Source organism: Aquarana catesbeiana, linkage group LG11 (assembly GCF_042186555.1).
Source record: "Aquarana catesbeiana isolate 2022-GZ linkage group LG11, ASM4218655v1, whole genome shotgun sequence".
Classification (NCBI taxonomy): Eukaryota; Metazoa; Chordata; class Amphibia; order Anura; family Ranidae; genus Aquarana; species Aquarana catesbeiana.
In genome coordinates, this window is record NC_133334.1 from 213,225,099 (window position 1) to 213,247,201 (window position 22,103).

General features: G+C 41.8%; 1 protein-coding gene across 1 annotated transcript in view; it reads left to right on the top strand.

Annotated features, from left to right (window-relative positions):
- The window catches only part of LOC141112430 (uncharacterized), a 239,380-nt gene that overhangs the window by 72,417 nt on the left and 144,860 nt on the right, over positions 1 to 22,103 (top strand). Inside the window, exon 2 of the mRNA XM_073605276.1 lies at positions 21,662 to 21,748. The gene's annotated coding sequence lies outside the window, so the exon portion shown is untranslated. The remainder of the gene's footprint in view (positions 1 to 21,661; positions 21,749 to 22,103) is intronic.

Below are 22,103 nucleotides of genomic sequence, written 5' to 3' on the forward strand. Positions count from 1 at the left end.
GAAACCTTGCAAAAAGACCTGAACAAATTAATGGGGTGGGTGACTACCTGGCAAATGAGGTTCAATGTAGAAAAATTTAAAATAATGCATTTGGGTGGCAAAAATATGAATGCAATCTATACACTGGGGGGAGAACCTCTGGGGGAATCCAGGATGGAAAAGGACCTGGGGGTCCTAGTAGATGATAGGCTCAACAATGGCATGCAATGCCAAGCTGCTGCTAACAAAGCAAACAGAATATTGGCATGCATTAAAAAGGGATCAACTCCAGAGATAAAACGATAATTCTCCCACTCTACAAGACTCTGGTCTGGCCGCACCTAGAGTATACTGTCCAGTTCTGGGCACCAGTCCTCAGGAAGAGACGCTTGAGAGGGGATATGATTTCAATATACAAATACCGTACTGGTGATCCCACAATAGGGATAAAACTTTTTCGCAGAAGAGAGTTTTTAACAAGACTCGTGGCCACTCATTAAAATTAGAAGAAAAGAGGTTTAACCTTAAACTGCGTAGAGGGTTCTTTACTGTAAGAGCGGCAAGGATGTGGAATTCCCTTCCACAGGCGGTGGTCTCAGCGGGGAGCATTGATAGCTTCAAGAAACTATTAGATAATCACCTGAATGACCGCAACATACAGGGATATACAATGTAATACTGACACATAATCACACACATAGGTTGGACTTGATGGACTTGTGTCTTTTTTCAACCTCACCTACTATGTAACAATGTAACAGTTTGAAAAGATATGGAGTCCCTGAATCCGGTACTTAATGGGAGACCTCAGAACTATATCGACGTAGAGGGGCCGGTGGGGGGGCGGAAGTTGGGGTGTGGGGGTCACTTTCTAAATCTCTAATTCTTTATTTCTTCCTTCTTTCTCAACCTATCTCTCTTTGGGCACAACTATCCTCTGTTGTTACCCCTAATTGGGCTGAAAAAAATGATGAGGGTCATATTGTCGAAATCTAAAAATGTTAATTTAGCCTAGACACAGACCCCACTTGGAAAACACGAATGTAGCAATAATAATATAAATGACATCTCAGATGGCAAAATGTAAGTACTATATCATAGATTAGTTTATATTTGTCATAAAGTGTGGTGTTGCAAATACCACTATGAAAACTGTTTACTTATTTTGTACTTCTGTTTTACTATGGAAAATATGAAAACTTGAAATAAAAACCATTAAAACAAAAGTCATTGGGCGCCAGGCACTTCTTGAATGCAAAAGAGATATTTATTTCTCTTACAAACGCTTGTGGGGTAAAGATGGTTAGGGTCAGGACACCCTTAAAGTGGAGTTCCACCCACTTTTACAACTCTTCAGCATCCCTCACTAAACTGTGCATTGTAAACAAATTGAATATTTTTTTATTTTTTTTCTCAGCACCTACTGTATATCTGCTGTATTCATTTTTCACTTCCTCCTCCCTGGCCACGGCCCATCGCATAATTTCCTGTTTGCAATGCCTTCTGGGAAGGGGCGGCAGCTTCCTCTGAAACTGCCGTTGCTATGGAAACCTGACCTGAAACCTATTACACTGCTTGTGCTGCACTGAGCATGTGTGAGATCTGCAAGGATGAGATCCAGGAAGAAATACAGTCTGGCTTCAGATACCCACACTTAAGATGGCCACGGCCTGCTGTAATTTTATAAAATAACAATCTACTGCTATAAACTAACAAAACAGACCTTAGTTTACAGACTAACTTTGCTAGAATACATTAAGCCTGTGTATTATAGGGGTATTTTTATTTAAAAAGTATAATTTCGGCCGGAACACCACTTTAAGTTGTTGCAAGTTCAATTGACAGACTCCGAGACTTCAATAGGAGGACAGCCGTGCAGAGAAAGGCCTCCAGCAGGAATGCTGTCTCCTATGGCAACAGTCTTTAACAGTTCCTAACACAAAGCGCAACAGTTCTTTCACCTTCACTACAACTTCTCCTTGTAGTTCTTCAGCCCACTGAGCTCCCGGTTTCTCACTAGACCCACTGATTCACTGTCACTGAATCTCTTGAGCTCCTCCAATCTTCATGGTGGTATCTACCTCAAGCGTCACCCCACCTCTCTGCTGGGTCCCTAGCTTGGCACTCCCAATGCTTCACCCCACTGGCCTGCTTGGTCCCTGGCTTGACACACAAGGCTGCTCTGCAAGCGTCACCTCTGCTGGCTGGGTCCCTGACTTGATCACCGCCTGAAGTTTCCCGATTCTGCACCGTGCACGTTCGTTGAGAACACTGCTCTGGTACTTGCTTCAGCTATTCACTGTGGTCCCTGGTAGTAAGGTGGTTGGCCCCTTAGTGGCGACAGCTTCCCCTCTACCTCCGACCATGACAGGTTCTCCGGCCGGCAGAACCATCACTTCTGGTTGGACTGCAAGCCACAATCCTAACCGTGCGCTGCGCTCTTGCTTCTGGATAGGCGCTCAGACAGCCTAGCAGCCAGACGCCCCCGGGATGGGCTCAATCTCCGGCCTAGCAGCCTGGGGCACATGACACGTCCACCCAGACAGCTGACCAGGTGGCACAGAACATAGATCACCTGACTCCACCCGAATATATGAGTTCTCCCAGCAGGACAAAGGATTCAAGAAAACTCCTGCCCATTGACTGAGATACCCCATACACCCATAACCTGACCTTGGGTTGCCCTTCTCATATCTAATACCATCAAGTATCCGGCCACCTAATGGTAGAAGAGAAAAGTGCAACAAGGCCAAACCAATGGGAGAAATCAATGGATCTCTAACAATCAACCAGGATAACTACGCCTGGCAAGTAAATTTGTGAGGAGCATCCCTGCCTAAACTCCAGGGTGCTACATACAGTATATGGCATTACTTAAAAAGAAAAATATTACATTAATTTCTCTACAATTTCCATTTCATCTAACCTATTGGTGAAATTTAGAAATGTCTTCCCTTTTCATTGCCCCTATCAGGTGACTCCAGAATCTTCTTTCTGAGATGAAGTGTTTTTTCTCCGCTTCTCCAACTATAATGAAAGCCTAGTTGAAATGTCACACTATTGTAAATTACCAGCTTGACTCCATAACTGCAATTATCTATCCCTGTAATCAGCAGTGCCATGACTAACACACCATCATCTGCCTCTCTGTTTTGTTTTACTTGTAGAATGTGTCTTACAATCACAGTTTTTACACAAGTACTTTCATATTTTTTGCAGCTGTTTATGTTGAAACAGTATAAGTAAAATGCACCCACGGAGCTGCTTCTAGTATATTCTGAAGGTTTGAAATTTTTTTCGTTTATTCTTTGCTACCTACCCACAATAGCTTTTTTTTTTTTTTTTTTTTTTTTTTTTTATTTGATGGTAATTATTGTGTTTTAACTGTAAACTCTTAGCCTGGGATCACACTATAGCAAACACAGACATCACATCTGATTCGCACCCGCACTGTGATGTCTAAGCAATGTGAGTTTAGCCACACAGTTGTATGGCTGAACTCGCATTGGATTCGCAAAAAAAGGTGCAGGGACTTTTTTCTTGTCCAATTCTTGTCCTAATCCACAGTTTGCAATGCGAACTGTGAACCGATCTGGGGGTGTCATTAACATTGTATTGACACGCGCAGCGGTTCACAGAAGGCAGTGTGAACTGCCTGCGGGAGAGATGCGATTCGGGAACTGGCGCTGGAATCGCACTGGTTCCCGCATCGCTACAGTGTGAACCCAGGCTTAAGGGTTTAGAGCAAATATATATGTATTTCAAATGTTTGCAGACCTTTTTTAAAATAACATTTTGTCTGTGTACATGGTTTTTATCACTAAAGCACTATTGGCTTCTTTACCGGAAATTATTGCATTTATTTTAATAAATGCTGCTATAACATGCACAACGTTAATTGTATTCTTTCAGAGAGCTTACTCAACAATCATATTGGGATATTTGGCTTAGAATGTTGCACAGGTGTACCTAGCCTACTTCAAACTTGGGAGCAGATTATGTTTTAATACTAATATGTCAATGTGATCCCTTTCTCACTGTTGTCACTGCACCCCTTTCATGTGTGTTCCCGCTATACTGTGGTTAGTGTGCCCCCTTAATGGTGGTCTGTGTGTGTCCCTTTCATGGTAGCTAGCTTGTGCCCTTTATTGTGGTCAGTGTGTTCCCCATATTACATTGGTGGTAAGTGGTTACTGTTCCCTCTTTTTTGATGGTGGTCAGTGGATGGAGAGTGTATAAATGTACACTTACCTGGGTAGCACTGCACAGGTCTAATGCAGAATGACATTGGTACTTGAATGTTAGAAGCAGCGTTCTACTGGATATTCCTCTGTCCAGTCCTGTTTACTTAGAATAGAGCCGGAGTCGGCAACCCGTCAATCACAAGCTACCTGTCGATTGCGGGAAGCCGACAGGTGGATCTCGATCAGGGCTGTGCCAATGCTTCCCCCAAGTACCACCAGCGTTGCTCTCCCTTCACTAGCAGAGAGGAGCAAGAGGCAAAGCCATGCTGGATGGCGGGCGGGACCAGGAGCTGCTTTAGTTAACTTTGTAAGTTAACTAGCAGATTGGTTGCTAGGTGGTCCTAGCAACCAATCATCAGCTTGTTAACATAAGTTAACTAAAGCAGCTCCTGGTCCTGCCCTCCATCCAGCACTGTGCAACCTCTCAACTCCTCTGTTGTATACAAGCGCTGTAAGGTAGGAGAGAGCTACCTACAGCTGTGTGTTGGGAGCGACAGTGGAAAGGGGAAACAGCTATAGAGATATATAGGGGAAGAAACAGAGGATAGTGCTATGCAGGGGGGGCAGAGCAAAAAAAAACTGCTATGGGTAAGGGTACTACAGGGGGGGGGCGCAGAGGACACTACTGGGGGAGTTCGGTGCAGAGGACATTGCTATGGGGTGGCAGAGGGTACTGGGGGGGGGCAGAGGAAACTTTGTGGGGGGGTAGGGGGCTGCAAAGGACACTGCTATGGGGGGCACTACAGAGCGAGGCAGAGGACACTACTGCAGAGGGGTGTGCAGAGGACACTGATATGGGGATCAGAGGGCACTACAATGGAGGAGGATGGCAGAGGACACTACAATGGGGGGAGGGGGGCAGAGGACACTGCTTTGGGGGGCACAGGACACTACTGTTGGGGGGTCAGAAGACGCTACCGTGTGTGTGTGGGGGGGAGGGGGGCATAGTATATTACTGGGGGGGGTGATCTGAAAAGAGGCAGAGGACACCGCTGTGGATGAGGGGATGGCAGAAGATACTACTGTGGTGGGGAGAGTGATTTGAAGCTGGGCAGAAGACACTACTGTGTGACACACTGTGTGTTGAATGCTTTATTTATTTTATTATTTTTAAGGGCGACACCAATGTCCCAACCCCCCTCCCTCCAGGGATCTTTGATTTTCTACATGTTGCCCAGGTAGATCTCAACCTCTGAGAGGTTGCCTAACTCTGGAATAGAGCAAGTTATTGACAGAGTGATTTGCTCTGTATATCAGTCCACCCTATGTGCACCATGCAGTGTATTAATCAATCCAGGTCGGGTGGTGTGTGTGTTTAGCAGCAGCAGCACCCCCTAAGGGGTTTACCCAGTGTAGACTGCATCCCCCAAATTCCCCTGGAATGTTGTGAAGATGTAGGAACATGCTGGTACTGCTTGTTAGAAAATGAGATTGCTGAATGGCTGGTTGTTAATGGATGTGCTAAAGCTAGGCATTAATGTGAGATACAGGTACGACAGACTAAGGCTGGCCATACATTATTCAATTTTTTTGTTCAACTATCAGATTGAGCAAGAAAATGCCTCGATTCCTCAATCCACGCATTCGATGTGGATGGGGGAATCCCTTTCACTTTGGTATTGTATTCTGTCAGCGGGGAACCTTATGGAAAAACCTTACAGGCTGGTTGTATACAAGTCGATTGATAGATCAACTTGTTTACCACCAGCCTGTCCATATAATTATCGAAATTTGCCCACTCCCTGCTGAACTGGCTGAATTTTGATCCATGTATGGCTGGCTTAAGTATAGTATGTGCTATATTTAATAGAAGTTGTATTTTAACCACTTGTCAGACAATTATCTATCTATCTATCTATCTATCTATCTATCTATCTATCTATCTATCTATCTATCTATCTATCTATCTATCTATCTATCTATCTATCTATCTATCTATCAATAAATAAATATATATATATATATATATATATATATATATATATATATATATCTCTATAGGCGAAAATAGTGGCTCTGAATCTATGCTGAAGCAGGTGTTTGATCACCCCAAAGTTACTTGTAACTGTGAAGCACTAAATAAACAATGAATATGAATAATAAATAAATACTGATTCACCCTGTGAGAAGTGAAAAAATGAATAAAAATATGTAACTCAGGAAATAATCCATAAGGTGTTCAAATGAATAATAAATACCGATTCACCCTGTGACAAGTGCAAAAATGAATAGAAATGATCAAAAATATTATCACAAAAAATTGTCCATAAAGTGTTCAAATGAATCCAGAATCAATGTGTAATCCTCCTATTCTGTCCACCACACCAGTGTATCAGTGATTCCACTCCAGAAACGTACTCACCAAATTCCAATGCCTACACTCTCGTGTTAGGCTAAAACGCTTTTAAACCACATGGACAGGGTTTCAAACGAGTATCCAAATCCCAACCGTGTGCCTCAAATGATTCTCCACATGTAAATGATAAAAGTGCACCAATAGTGTGATAACGTAAAAGACCAGTTTATAAAAATGCGCTTTGAATCTTCAACAATTGCACTCACATTGTGAAACTTTAAAACCAGCAAGAGTGTTCACAGCAAGACTTTCTCTCTAAAGCAGCAGATCTTGCGGTCACGGCGGACCCGAGGTGTGCCGGCATATAAACAAATCTCACCCATTCCTTGGTCCTGGATCTCAACTCGTTCCTCACTTCCTAGTCCAATGTACAGCGTCCTATGTCAGTGATGATGATTACCGTACAGCCACGCCCCTGACATGTTTCGTCACAAGGACTTAATCATGGAATTCGCCTATTGACAGAGATATATAATCTGTCATCGTATATACTCGAGTATAAGTCGAATTTTTCAGCCCTTTTTTGGGCTGAAAGTGTCCCATTCGATTTATACTCGAGTCACCGCCTTCTGTCTGCATGATCATGCAGACAGAAGGCGGTGACTCGAGTATAAATCGAACGTGTCATGCAGGCAGACGGCGGCCGGCGTGTGATGATACTGTTCGGAGGCTATTCCAGCTTTCAAAAGCCGCGCCTCCTGCTCGTCTGTGATAGGCTGAACAGCTGTCAGTGTACAGCCTATCACGGACATTCTCTCATCCTCGTCCGTGGTATGAGAATGAGAGAATGTCCGTGATAGGCTGACCGCTGACTGCCTATCACAGACGAGGAGGAGGCGCGGCATTTGAACAGTGGAATGGCCGCCGAACAGTATCATCACACGCTGACCGCCGTCTGAGGATGGAGATCGCCACAGGAAGGCTGCACAGGACACAGGTAGGCTGCACATGCACACAGGACACATGCACACAGGACACAGGGACACAGAACACATGTACAGGACACAGGGACACACACATGTACAGGACACATGCACATGTACAGGACACAGGCACAGGATACAGGTAGGCTGCACAGGACACAGGGAGGCATGCAGCTGCAGATGGGCATTGTTGACCCTCTGCATTTCTCACCCTCGTCTTATACTCAGGTCAATAATTTTTTCCCAGTTTTTTGTGGTAAATTAGGGGCCTCGACTTTTATACTCGAGTATATACGGTAGATATATATATTTAATTGACAAGCGGTTAAAATACAACTTATATTGAATTGCTTTTAAAGTGGCAGCTTCTTGATAGGTCTTCTGTCCTGTGGCGCAGTGGTGGTATTTTTGAGTGGTGGCGAGTTTATCTTAAAATTACCAACAGGAATTGATGTGCTCTTTTTAGAACTATTTGTGGTCAGTCTTCCTTTATAGCATGCATTACCTAAGCTGGTTTGAAGCAGGCAAAATATACAGCTTTGTTGTCTTAAACCAATAGAGTTGATCCCAAAACAGGCTGCTGTTACTGCTACCTTTTTTCTGAGCTACAGTCCTAAATGCACAGGAATCTTGTATTACTGCATCTATAACTATTGGAATTAAAATGCTTCATTATTAACAAACAGTCCTGATTTTGTTCCTTGCATTGAATAAAGTGTTAGGGAGAATACCGGGTGGATATAGGGACAGGGGAAAGGGTTCGGCTACACAACAAGCAGAGGCAATCTCCTGCTGTAACCTCAGGGGCAAGACCAGGTGGAAAGTTTGAAGACAGGAGTAATAGAACTCAAGTCTGGCGATGCTCATTACGTAGCAAAAGCAGCAGAAGGTCTGTGTTTGAGTGGTGGAGTTGATGACTTGACCAAGCTCCTATATAGTGTCTGTTTCACAAATCAGTAGTCGGTGGAAGCACTTTCTTTGGTACATTTTTTTGGAATTGGTGGCTCATACCACGTGTGCATTTTTGTCTAAAGCTATTTTTACTTGCCACCCCTAGGCATCTTCCAGACCCAAACTCCTATATCCCTGATACAACATTTTAAATAAGTGGTTCATGCTACTTCTTCCGCTTTCACTGCTTATGGCCATATTTCTACTGTATCTAAGCAACCTGCCCCCTCTCCCTAGAAAATACACCACGGGATTACATTTTTTTGTCCCAGAAATGCTAACATATAAGGGACTTTAAGGTCTCCTAGAAACTGCTGCTGAATTTTCTAATTTCCCATCATTTTTCCATTTTATGGCCTGCCAAGAACTTCATAAACCATTATGTGCACTGTTGCAACATTTGCAACTCAGTTTTTGAAGCCTGCTTTGGATCCCCATTGACTTGAATTCAGGGTGGATTTGATTTAAATCAAGTCGATTTAAATCATGATTTAAATTACTAGTAAAATAGCTTGATTTAAATCAATTCGATTTAAATCCGAATTTTTAATTTAATTTAATTTTTGAAGAGGAACTGCCATCTCTATCCCGCAGCAGCTCCTCCTTTTACCTGCTGTTGACTCACCGACAGTCCCATAAACTTTAATGGGATGGCTGGTGATGCGGCAGTGACACAACAAGGTGAGGAACGTGGTGGCAGCAGGTGAGTGGATGCCCGCTAACAGGCGCTGCCATGATGGATCTGAAATGACAGATGATCTTTAAATGTAAGGACTTATTTTTACGGGTAATTAGAATCTTTTTCATATTTGCAAACAAAATGAAGGTTTCCTATTTAGAATAATAAGCTGTCAGGTTAGTAAAACAGAAATATCAGAACCGATTCAATCATACAGTTTGTAGTGTACATAGATTTGCAAAACAATGGGATAAATGAATATTCCTGAACTTTTTTGTTTTATCTCATGGTTACTGTGAAATTGTGTGAATGCATCAATGCAGTGCATGCTATCTCAGCTTGCAGTGCTTGGATTCATTGAATGAGTTTACCAAAAATGTAAATATTGCAGAATATACAGCCTCATGCTACATAACTAAGCTCCATTTCATGCTGAATAAACTAAATTATTAATGTATCTTAAATAGAAAACTATCTTTAGATAGATGTTTACTCCAAAAGCATTTTATTAAAATAAATTTGATAAAAATCCAAAAAATCTGTTTACATCCAAAAAATCAATTTAAATAAAATAAATCCCAATTTTAAACAAAAAAAATGTATTTCCATTATGGAAGTTGAAAACTTTTAGAGTCTTGTCATTTTTCAAAGATTTCAAGAGGACCACAACTGAACTCTTTGAACATTTTCTGTAAACCAGTAGGAGGTTTTATTCTTGTTCATGAAGCTGCAATTTACATAAGTGTCCCAGAGCACATTAGAAGATAACTAAAGGCAAGCATTTGAAGCTCTCTAGTGATAGCCGTTTACCACTACAATACAATTACGTTAATTTGGGGTAGAGGTGCACAGTTGGCTGTAGGGCCAAGCAAAAATAAACTAAAAATGTGCTTAGGATGTGCAGCAGATGTACAGTGTTTATTTGTCTGGTTAGTTGGAATGTAGTGAATTGGCTGGACTTGGAGTATACAGAAAGTTGTCTACTGAAACCCATTTTATGAAGACTTGTAGCAGCAAGAGAAGATTTGTGAAAACTACTTGTGTAGTAGCTGAGTACTTGCAGTTTTAATCACAGCTGTTTTTTTCTAATGCCGCATACACACGAGCGACGATTTTCCGTCGGAAAAATCTTGGATGGTTTTTCCGACGGAATTCTGCTCAAGCTTGGCTTGCATACACACGGTCACACAAGTTCGCTGAACTTTCGACCATCAAGAACTCGGTGACGTATAACACTGCAACGAGCCGAGACAATTAAGTTCAATGCTTCAGAGCATGCGTCGAATTGTTTCCGAGCATGCGTAGGAATTTTGTGCTTTGGAATTGGTACAGACACTCGGAATTTCCGATCAAAACTTTTTCTGACCGAAAAATTGAGAACCTGCTCTCAATCTTTTGCTGGCTGGAATTCCACCAGCAAAAGTCCAATGGAGCATACACATGGTCGCATTTTCCGACCCAAAAGCTCTCATCGGACTTTTGCTGGCGGAATTTCCGATCGTGTGTACGCGGCATTAGAGTCATGTGTTCACTTATTTGAAAAATGGGATTAAATATTTCACATATCTGAAGTGCTGCTGCGCTTTTTTTTTTTTTTTTGTAAAAGCCATTCTTCCAACAGCCTGTTCTGTAAAGACTGGATAGTAGCAAACCCTATTTTCATTTGAAACATGCTTCCCTCTTCTATTACGATGATGGAATATCAAGGGATAGAAGCATTGCACAGTTCTGTACAGAGGGCTACAAAATAAGTTCTTAACACCTTTATCATACAGTTCCAACATGGTGGCTGCAAACATACGGTCTTCTTTAAGAAGACCTGTCTACAGTATGGACACATATTTTACCAAGACAATAAATGAATTCTCATGAGAACCAGTTCAGATGAAAACCATAACATTCTGTTTTCCATTACTTCATGTTTGACAGACCTCAAGGAGAAAAAAAATGTTTGGCTGCTCTTCTGTGTTGTTCAGTACCAAATGTGTATTTATCTGCTTTCTTTTTAAACTGAATGCTTATTTTTGGCTACAGAAACTTGAATATAAGGTCATAGCTGCCTTCCCCATAAAAAGGAAAAAACTAAAATTAGACTTTTTCCACTGAAAAAGGAAACTCAAAGCTATATATGTCAGGATAATTGCCAGATTCTTTTTGAATTTAAATAAATATGAATATGTTTCACATGCTTCGATACAAATGTCCCAACAGTGCTAGAACTGTGATTGGATTTGACTTGCTGTGTGTAGGTGGGGGGTATATTTAGAGTTCATTCACACAGGGGGCGACTTTGGGTCCGACTTAAAGTCGCCCTTGGTCGCTCCAAGTCGCGCAACATGTCAAATTCCATGTTAGTCAATGAGACCTGTCTTAATGTACCCTATTGAAGTCGCTCCGACTTCAGAAAAGGTTCCTGTACTACTTCAATCCGACTTCTAGGCGACTTGTACCCATTGATTTCAATGGAAGTTGTCTTCCAAAGTTGGATCGTGCCTTAACTGAAGCAACAATACAGGAAAAGAAAATTGTTTTCTCAGGCAAACCCCTCCCTCCCCCCCTCCCTCCCACAGAGCTGATTGTTGTTTGATTGGCCACTGGAAAGTCGCCTGTCCTGGAGGCAGCTTGAAGTCGCCTTGTGTCGCCCCAAATCGCGCTGTGATACGTGCTCAGGTCGTGTCCAGGTCGCCTCGCAAAGTTGCGGCCAGAGTCGTGTTGCCCCTGTGCGAACCGGCTCTTAGATGAAATATTTACAAATCTATTTTATCAGCAGAATGACTTGTTCTTCAGATGTAAATGGTGTATTTTGGGCAAATTTTCTTTTTTATACCTTATACCCACATGCCTTATATGCATATACTGTATGGGCTGGAACAGCCTGAACATGTTTTGACTATACAGTACTTAGATCTGCAGAAGTGAGTATGCATAGTAAAATCATTGCTGCCACTCTACCCCACCAATTTCAAGCAGGTAGAGGAGTCCTAGAACAGAGATTTCCTGCCCCTGGAACTGTAGAGTCCCCCTTTTTAAATGAGGGTTAAATGAAAAGAAATGCTTCAATGTCTATTTCTTGTCATGCTACACACTGCATTGCTGAGCTCTGCTCCCTCTGTAATCCTTCTTTGGCAGCCAGAATTGTAGCTGCTTCATTTCACCCAACTCTTTTACAACTGGCCACAGATTCGCCCTCTTAAACAATTAGAGTATCTTCAATATTGTATAGTTTACGAAATAGGTAAAACCCATATTGTGTTTTCTTTACTTCCTGTCCCAGAGACACATCTGGAAGTGAGTGAAAATTTCTTTGAAATGATGTGAAATTCTGTCTTAGTTGTCACCGGAAAAAGGGTGCCCTATTCTGAAAATAGAAATGGATGGAAATATTTAAATAAACACATAAATACTTCATAGAACATCTTTAATGATATATTTAGATTTTTTTCTACACAGTCACCAGATAACTGTGTAGATTTTTTTAACAATTTGCAAGTTACAAATGCCTATTCAATCACTAATTTATCGCTGGGTGATCCTGAAACTGTTCTTAATCAATAATTAAAAGGTGACCTCACCAGTGGGCACATATTTGTCACAAAATTCAGATATTCCCTCCTTTCCATCTTTGCATGTTTTGACCCAGCAAAGCACAGTTTTTACATCTACACAATTCCTATCATAATCAAATTGCAAATGTTGCCATTTTTTTAATGGAGAAAAATCATCTGCCATAAGGAACTCTGTCATAGCTGGTTGCACTTTAAGAGGAACTGCAGACTGCTCGCATCATTTGTAATAAAAACATCTTTGCCATTCTGAAGCTTCCCTCCAACCACTTTGCATATTATTTTCTTTAAATTACGGTGATTCTGTACTTGCCAAATATGCTGCAGAAATCTCCCTCCACTGAGTTTGGCTGCAACTATTTTAACTGTGGGTAACTGAAGATGCTGCCTGTTCACTTCCTGGATTTACACAGTCACACAGAGGCACACCTCCAATTCTGCAGCTCTCATTGGCCCCCTTATGACTCTAAAATGTTTTACTATCCAAAGTTAAAACAACAAGGGCAGAGGATTTAAAGTGATTGTAAACCCTTACAGACCACTTTTTACTACAGGTAAGCCTATAATAAGGCTTACCTGTAGCTACCCCATATATCTTCTAAACGGTTTAAGAGATATCCCCTGTATCACCATGTGCCGACGTCATTTACACATACGCACTGAAGCAATGGCACGTGCGTGCCGTTGCTTCTGCTAATGTGCTGTTACTGACATCATCCCGGCTCCGGCCAATCTCATCCCCGAAGCCCGCAATACCCGTAAGTAACTCCGGGAGCGATGTCGCCAGCCGGAGCTGTGTACGAGGACCGCTACGGGGGCTTCGATCTAAGGTATTTCATAATGAGCTAGTATTGTCTTGCAGGTTTTTTTTTGTGGGTTTACAACCACTTTAATAGATGGAAAGTTGAAAAAAAAATGACTGAAGGTACGCTTTAACCACTTACCGACCGGCTCCTGTACATATACGTCGGCACTTTGAAGGTGGACATCTCGGTAACAGCAGCAGCTGCTGCCACAACCGAGGTATCCACCTTTACAGGAGCCGGTCGTGTTTCCGATTATGGTGGTCTCTGCGGCGGATTCGGCGCGAGATCACCGTTGGTGGCGGGAGAAGTGCCACCCCCCTCCCGCCGCTCTCCCGTGCCCTCCGCCGCTTACCGGAGCGGTCGGTAGCGGCGGAGGCGATCAGGACCTGTCACTTCCTCGGTATGGAGACGAGTGAGGCTAAGATGGCCCCCACCCGTCTCCATACCATAGGAGGGCTGAAGCGACGTCATAACATCAGCTCTGCCCATTTGCCTTAAAGGCATATTTTTTTGTTGTCATATTTTTTTTTTTTTTTGCATTTAAGTCCAAATATGAGATCTGAGGACTTTTTGACCCCAGATCTCATATTTAAGAGGACCTGCCATGCTTTTTTCTATTACAAGGGATGTTTACATTCCTTGTAATAGGAATAAAAGTGATCCAAATTAAAAAAAAAAAAAAAACAGTGAAAAAATAAAGTAAAATAAATAAGAAAACATTTTTTTTTTAAAGCGCCCTGTCCCGACAAGCTCACGCGCAGAAGCGAACGCATACGTGAGTAGCATATGAAAACGGTGGACGCAACCGGTAGAGCAAGAGCAATAATTCTAGCCCTAGACCACCTCTGTAACGCAAAACATGCAACCTGTAAAATTTTTTAAACGTCGCCAATGGAGATTTTTAAGGGTAAAATTTTGACGCCATTCTACAAGCGGGCGCAATTTTGAAGCGTGACATGTTGGGTATAAATTTACTTGGCATAACATTATATTTCACAATATTAAAAAAAAATGGGCTAACTTTTACTGTTGTCTTATTTTTTTATTCAAAAAAGTGAATTTTTTCCAAAAAAAGTACGCTTGGAAGACCGCTGTGCAAATACGGTGCAAAAAAAGTATTGCATTGACCGCCATTTTATTCTCTAGGGTGTTAGAAAAAATATATATAATGTTTGGGGGTTCTAAGTAATTTTCTAGCAAAAAAACCTGTTTTAAACATGTAAACACCTAAAATCCAAAATGAGGCTAGTCCTTAAGTGGTTAAGGACCAAGCCTATTTTTTACACTTGGTGTTTACAAGTTAAAAACAGATTTTTTTTTTTGCTAGAAAATTACTCGGAACCCCCAAACATTATATATATATATATATATATATATATATATATATATATATGCAGTGGCGTCTCCAGCTTTCATATTTAGAAGGGGCACATGGGGGGACAGGGACAAAAGTAGGGGGGCAACTATAAAATGCAATTTTATATATATATCTCTATCCTGGGGCCCTTTACTACGATCCCACCACGGTCCTTTCACGTGTTCTGCAGTGAGCTCCCTTCCTACTGTATTGGGCCCCCCCCCCCCGGGTGGCAGAAAACAAGATATATGTCACCAGCATACCAAGAAAATATAAGGGTCCAAAGTAGTGGAAGAACTATCAGGGTTGCAAAGGTTGTCTTGCCACCGGGCCCTGGTGTTCTACCACTGTGGGGTTCCCCAGACTCCTCTTGCTGTCCTGCCCCTGCTATTGACAGCGCTGGTCTGTTGGAATCTCTTGGAATTTAGAGGCTGGTTCTCCTGTCCTAAGGACGGGAGAAATCAGTCTGTTTTTTCAGTAACTGAGAGTCCTGGCAGAGTCCTTCCTGAAACTCGCTCTTCTCCCTGCCAATGAGGATGCAGGGGAAGGAGCAGATCGGGCAGCTGTGGTTGTGTGAGCGCTCGCATTATGCAGTGTCAGCGAGCAGAGAGAGGGGGGAGGAATCGCCTGCAGGAGCTGACTGGGGGCGCTCTCCCTTTTAGACATTGCCTTTTTGTAAAAAAAAAAAAATTTTTTTTTTAATTGGGGGGGGGGGGGGGGGGGGCACATGGTGGGGCACAGCATAATGTTGGGGGGGTCAGGGCCCCCTCTGGCCCCCCCCCCCCCCCCCCCCAGGGACGCCATTATATATATAAATTTTCAGACACCCTGGGGAATAAAATGGCGGTCGTTGAAATACTTTGTCACACCATATTTGCTCAACGGTCTTACAAACGCAATTTTTTGGGAAAAAATACACTCTTTTTTTTAAATTAAAAAAATGACAAAACAGTAAAGTTAGCCTTTTTTTTTTTTTTTTTTTTTATATTGTGAAAAATAATGTTACACCGAGTAAATTGATAACCAACATACAAGAAATTGGTCCCGAGTAATTGTGAAACACCCAGAATAGATGGCACCACATCCCTGAAGAGAAAATGAATAAAGGTGGGGAGAAAAAAGGGATTTTAACGGTGCAGAAGAATCCACAAAAAAAGGGAATGGTATTGAGTAAAAAATATATAATTTTTAATATACATTCAAGGTTAAAAAGACACATGAAAAACAAATATTTCACAGGTATTGCAGTATTTTTACAGTTATGGTGGTCACATGAAGCAGGTATATTTCAGATTATAAGGCCGCATATTAGCCCGACACGTTTCGCTGAAATGCTTTCTCAAGTGATGTGCAGGCCGAGAACTAATGCCATCAAACACTCTACAATTATGGAAATGGAGAAAAAATGTAAGCAACAGACAAATTATACATATTCATATTGTTTACAAAATACAAAAAAACAAATAAAAAAATAAACATAAAAGGAGAGCACAGTGTATATTGGACACAGCACAAACAAGCGCTTACCCCGCAGTAACCCTTACACAGACTCATCACCGCATAACCAGCAACTAGCCCAACATGTCATGCTTCAAAATAGCGTCCGTTCGTGGAATGGCGACAAACTGACACTTAAAAATCTCCATAGGCGAGGTTTAAAAATTTCTACAAGTTACCAGTTTTGAGTTAAGGAGGAGATACCTGACATGTGTGGTTTGAACACCATTTACATGTGCGAGTGCGACTTATGTATGCGTTAGCTTCAGCGCGCGAGCACCGAGGGACGGGGTCCTTTTCTTATTTATTTTTACTTTTTATTTTTACACTGTCCCTTTTAAAAAAAGATTTTTGGATCACTTTTATTCCTATTACAAGGAATGTAAACATCCCTTGTAATAGAAAAAAAGCATGACAGGTCAAAAGACCTCAGATCTCACATTTACACTTAAAAGCAATAAAAAAAGTTTGTCTTTTTTTTTTTTTCAATAAAAAAAAAAATTGTCCCTTCAAGGCCGTTGGGCGGAAGTGACGTTTGACGTCGCTCCCGTCATCCAATGGCATAGAGTTAAGTGGGGGCCATCATTCCCTCACTCAACTTCCTGCCTAACAGGGGACAGCATCGGATCGTCTCCGCCGCTACCGATGGATCCAGTAAGCGGCAGAGACGACTGGGACACAGCGGGAGGGGGTGGGCACCTCTCCCGCCACCCATTAAAAGTGATATCGCGATGAATCTGCTGCGGAGACCCTTTTTATTTGAAAGCAAACTGCCCACTAACTAAAAAAATACTGGGGTTATGGCAGCTATCTGCTGCCATAACAATGGTATTTAACATCAAAGTAGCAGCATAAATCCAGGATGGGCAGTCAAGAAGTGGTTAAATCACAATAAGGGGCAATCACAGGGTTTCTTTTCATCGAAAGTAGAAAAACAGTAATTTGCTTTAACATACTGATGTCAACTGAGGAGAACCTACACAGCTTGTCAACAGGGCCACTGTTACAGGGTCCCCATTTGGCCTACCTGACAGGGCCCCCCTGGCTGAAAAAAACAGAGGACATAGATTTATCAGTCCCTTTCTCTGCAACCTCAGATGCACAGATGAATGAATAGGAAGTGCTCTGAGGCTTCCTGCTCATTCACAAATTGAAGCATAGTAAATACAGTTTACTATGCTTAAGTGATGAATGGACACAGGAGAGATTGGTACCGACCACTCACTGTGTTCATTCAGGAAAGGAAGGGGGTCAGAAAATGACATATTTATGACCCCCTTCCCCCAGCTCACCATCCTGAAACATCCCCCTGTGTGCCTGCACACAGGGGGGGCCTGGACAACAGATGGAAGTGGCGTGTGTACTAGAACCAATCCCTCTGCAGTTCAGCCGATGGATGAAAGAGGAGGAGAACCTGGCAGGGCTGCAGGGGGAGGCAGAAGAGGATCGGTGTCTGCAGTAAGACAGTACAGCTGGCACTCCTGTTCAGCAGGTGCCCGGGCTCCCCTTTTGAACTGATAGGGCTTGGGCCCAGTAGAGGAGGGCTGGTTGTACTGCCTTATCAGCGGCCCTGCTTGTTAATATATGCCACATATCAGTTTAATTCAACCCTTGTGTGTAGTTATTCCACTGGTCTGCAACACAGCCACTGGCCTGAAACAAATATGCCAATCAGAAAAGTCCTTATCTGCATCCTACTTTGGGGTCAGGGATTCAAGGTGTAAAGCAGCCCATAGATGATTCGGTTTTCTTTATTTTCACCTCAGGAGGAAGGAAAGAATATTGCTCTCTTCCCCGTTAACACAATCAGTGTGCATCCCACAGCGCTATTATGTTCTGCTGGCAGGGAATCTTCCTGGCCGGCAAAACACAGGAGCTACTGCTGGCGGCTTTAGCCTGCCCGCAATAGTTGCTTGTAAAAAAAATCTGACAGGCTGGTTGTACCAAAGTCAATTGATGGATCGACTTTGGTTACAATCGGCCTGCCCATAGATGAATCAAATCTCAGCCAGGATTTGCTGAATCGGTCAAATTTTGATTCATGTATGTCAGGCTTAAGGCAGAGGATGAGCATGATAGCTTTTCAAAAAGAGATGTCAGCAAGGAGTAGCTACAATAATTTATACAATGAAATCCCTACAACTGACTATCTTTACTGGTTCCTGCCAAGCCTATAACAAGATGACGCTGACAGGAACCTCTCGTCGATCCGGGTGGATGTCATATGACGTGCTCCCGAATCGGGCCACGCAGTGGTGCGATCTGTCACTGACTGCGTCCACCGGACACAGCTGATGACTGATCACTGTACCACCCCGCTGCTGGTACCATGTGACAGCTGTAACCAATCACAGCTGGTCACAGTTGTAAACAACAGATGGTTTCCTTTCAAGCCATCTACTGTATACAATTGCGTTGCTAGCTGTGGTTGGTCAGTGTGATCACATAGTACAGACTGGGCCAATCACAGCCTATCTGGCCAATTACAGCTAATCACAACAAAACAATCAATTTCATTCCGTAAAATGCTTGCATATAGCAATAAAATTCATTGCTATATGCAAACATAATGTGTAAAAAAATAAAATACTGATTATTTCCCCAGAGTAGTAAAATGTTACTATGGTAATATTATATTGCTCTGGTCAAAGTGTGTTAAAAAAAAATTTAAGAAAATAAACAAAAATATAATTAAAAAATGTTTTTCGTACTATTACCAGTCAGTGTCTCTGATCACCATTATATGATGATGCTGTACTGCACTGGTGACAGTATATTAAAAAATAAAAAAATAAAAAAGGTTTTATTTCTTGATTTTCGAAAAGCTTAGGACAAAAAATTACAACTCCAAAAAACTCGCCATGCCTCTTACTAAATACCTTGGACTGTCTACTTTCCAAAAAGGGGGAAATTTGGGGGAAACCTGTACTGAGGAAAGAGAGAAGAGGAGTAATAAAGATAGGAGGGAAAGGGGAGGTGCTGGAAGTAAAAGAAAGGTACAGGCATGCTGATGATGGCAATGGGTCTCCAGTATGGAGTTTTGGGTGGGTAGCACAGCAGATGGGTTTATTAAAGAAGCTCAAAGAGGTGGAGGGTTTGGTCGTTCGAAATCTTACAGGGAGTAATAGTGCACGTATGGGAGTTTATGTTTCGGGTGGATGTCTTTGATATTTTTATCATTTCTTTGTTACACTGATTATGTGCTATGTTGCTTATTAAACACAGTGTAATGTCAGAGAGACCAGTGTGCTCCTATTAGTGCAATATTGAAAAAGGTCTGATACATTCTAGAAAATGTTTCATGATTATTTTTTTTTCATTTATATCTGTTGACATACTCCCATACATCAGGAGTTCAGAAACTAGAACAACCCAGAAAGGAAAGAAACATGCCGCAGCAAAAAAAAAAATGGGCATGGCTTAAAATAACATGGTCTGAGCTTACTCATAGTACACTACTGCACAGTTCTTGTGCCCACAAATGAATCACACAAAAATTACTGTACCATATTCAAGAGTTTCACAGGCATACATATACCTAAAGGATCTTTTTTGAAAAAGTAAAACAGAATATGGACTGTTAGCTAAGGCTAGGTTCACACGTCCATTTTTAAAAGGAGTCTGGTGCAGTTTTGTTTACCAGGTGCATTTTTACTTGAAATTGCACAGGGCTATTTTTAAAATTGGACCGCGGCCGCCCCAGACATGTGAACCAGCAGCATTGCAAAAATGCATCCGATTTGCATATATGTGAACTGAGCCTACCTTAAAGAAGAACGTCATCAAAACTATTAGAACTACTTGATGAGCAAGTGTTGAGACAGTTAACACTTGGGTCAGGAGTATGCAGAGGCTAGTACTATGTAATGGCCATCACAATGCACAGAATACAGTGGGCAGCAGTAGTTTCATAGGGCCCTTATATTGCTGGTCAGCAGCAGCAAAAATGTTCTGCGCCTGTGGTCAGTGGAAGTAAAAAAATTCCCTGTGTTGATCAGTGAGAAAAAAAATGCCACTGGGAGGAAAAATACCCTCTTATAAGTTGGGGAAAACTTTCAGTGACTGTGCTCCCACCATATTACTCCTCTCATTATTTTTTTTGCAGTGGCAACCGCCCCCAACACCGCATCTACGGGTGTAGCCAAATTGCTCTTGCTGACATCATTGCCCTGCCCCCAGTGATGCCAAACATTCCCCCAGACAGCTGTCCACAGCTCAGATTGGTATGTGACTATCTTGCTTATTTGGGGCGCCACAGCTCGGTCTGAATAATGTGTCCGGGTTTCAGTCTGCCTGAAACCTGAACGCATGATTCAAAATCTGGACTGTCGGGGTGAATCCCAGACAGGTGGCAATCCTATCTACTACAGTGATTTCCAGCTTTTGGATGGATCCCATGGGTATGGTATATGCATAGTTACATGGGACCAATGTAAATATTTAAAAGCATTAATACAGTTCATATGTATTGGGACACAGGCACAATTTTAGATTTTTTCAGGTATTTACCAAAACATATTCAAGCTATAGTTATATAATGGATATGTGCATTTCACTTCAACTAAAGGCAGAAAGACCCACAAACAAAGAACAACTGAAGACAGCTGCAGTTAGAGCCTGGCAAAGCATCAGAAAGGAGGAAACCCAGTCGTTGGTAATGTCCATGGGTTCCAGACTTCAGGCAGTCATTGCCAATAAAGGATTCTCAACAAAATATTAAAAATGAACATTTTATTTATGATTTTATTGATTTGTCCAATTACATTTGTGCCCCTGAAAATGGGGGGACTGTATATAACAATGGTTGTAGTTCCTAAAATTTGTACTTGATATTTATGTTCAACCCCTTGAATTAAAGCTGAAAGTCTGCACTTCAAACTCATTTGTGTTGTTTCTTTTTAATTTTATTCTGGTGGCATACAGAGCCAAAAGTATGAAAATCATGCCTGTGTCCAAATATATATGGACCTAACTGTACCTGGAGTTCTTCTTTAAATCCATGTCAACCTGTTCTGTTTCCTTTTTATCTGAGCAAGTTTTTTTTTCAATTGTAAAGGATAAAGCAATAGGGCAGCTAGTATGATGTTTTCCACATAGTAAATAGAAAACTGACTTTAATGTTCAGTGTTAAAACGTGTGCTAATGTTTCCTTCTCTATCTGATTTCACCTGAAAACATATTGGAAAGCATTAATATGTTCTATTTCACGTGTGGCTAGTGTGAAAACATTAACATCAACCATCAAGTCAAGCTGCATTTAATATTACCTATTAGCTCATGGTATTTTTAATTTGTGTTTCATTCAGAGCCCCCTGGAGTGTCTTGACGAATCCTACAACCGGCTGTATGCTCAAACCTTCCACCATTTTTCTTATGGACTGCAAGAAGCACAGGTATGGGTCTTGTATGTACCATGGCTTTTGTACTGTTTATTGGCATGAAAAGTTGGACCAGATTCTGAAAAGGGAGGCTGGATACCAAGGAGAAAAAATGTAAATGGCGTCATTAAGACTGGTTCCTGTTTCAAGATGTAAGTAGATTATTTTTACACAAAATAGTTGTTTTAACCTCACAGGCTGTAATGACTGCAAGTTATTGCCAAGACTTCTTGAAAAATAGACACATTACTGGTAACAACCCCAGTCATCATTAAAGAGGAAAAATTACAAAGGAGAGAGGAAAAATACAATTTGAATATAATAATAGTTTAATAATTAACACAGAATTAGTTAAGCTATGGATTGCCAC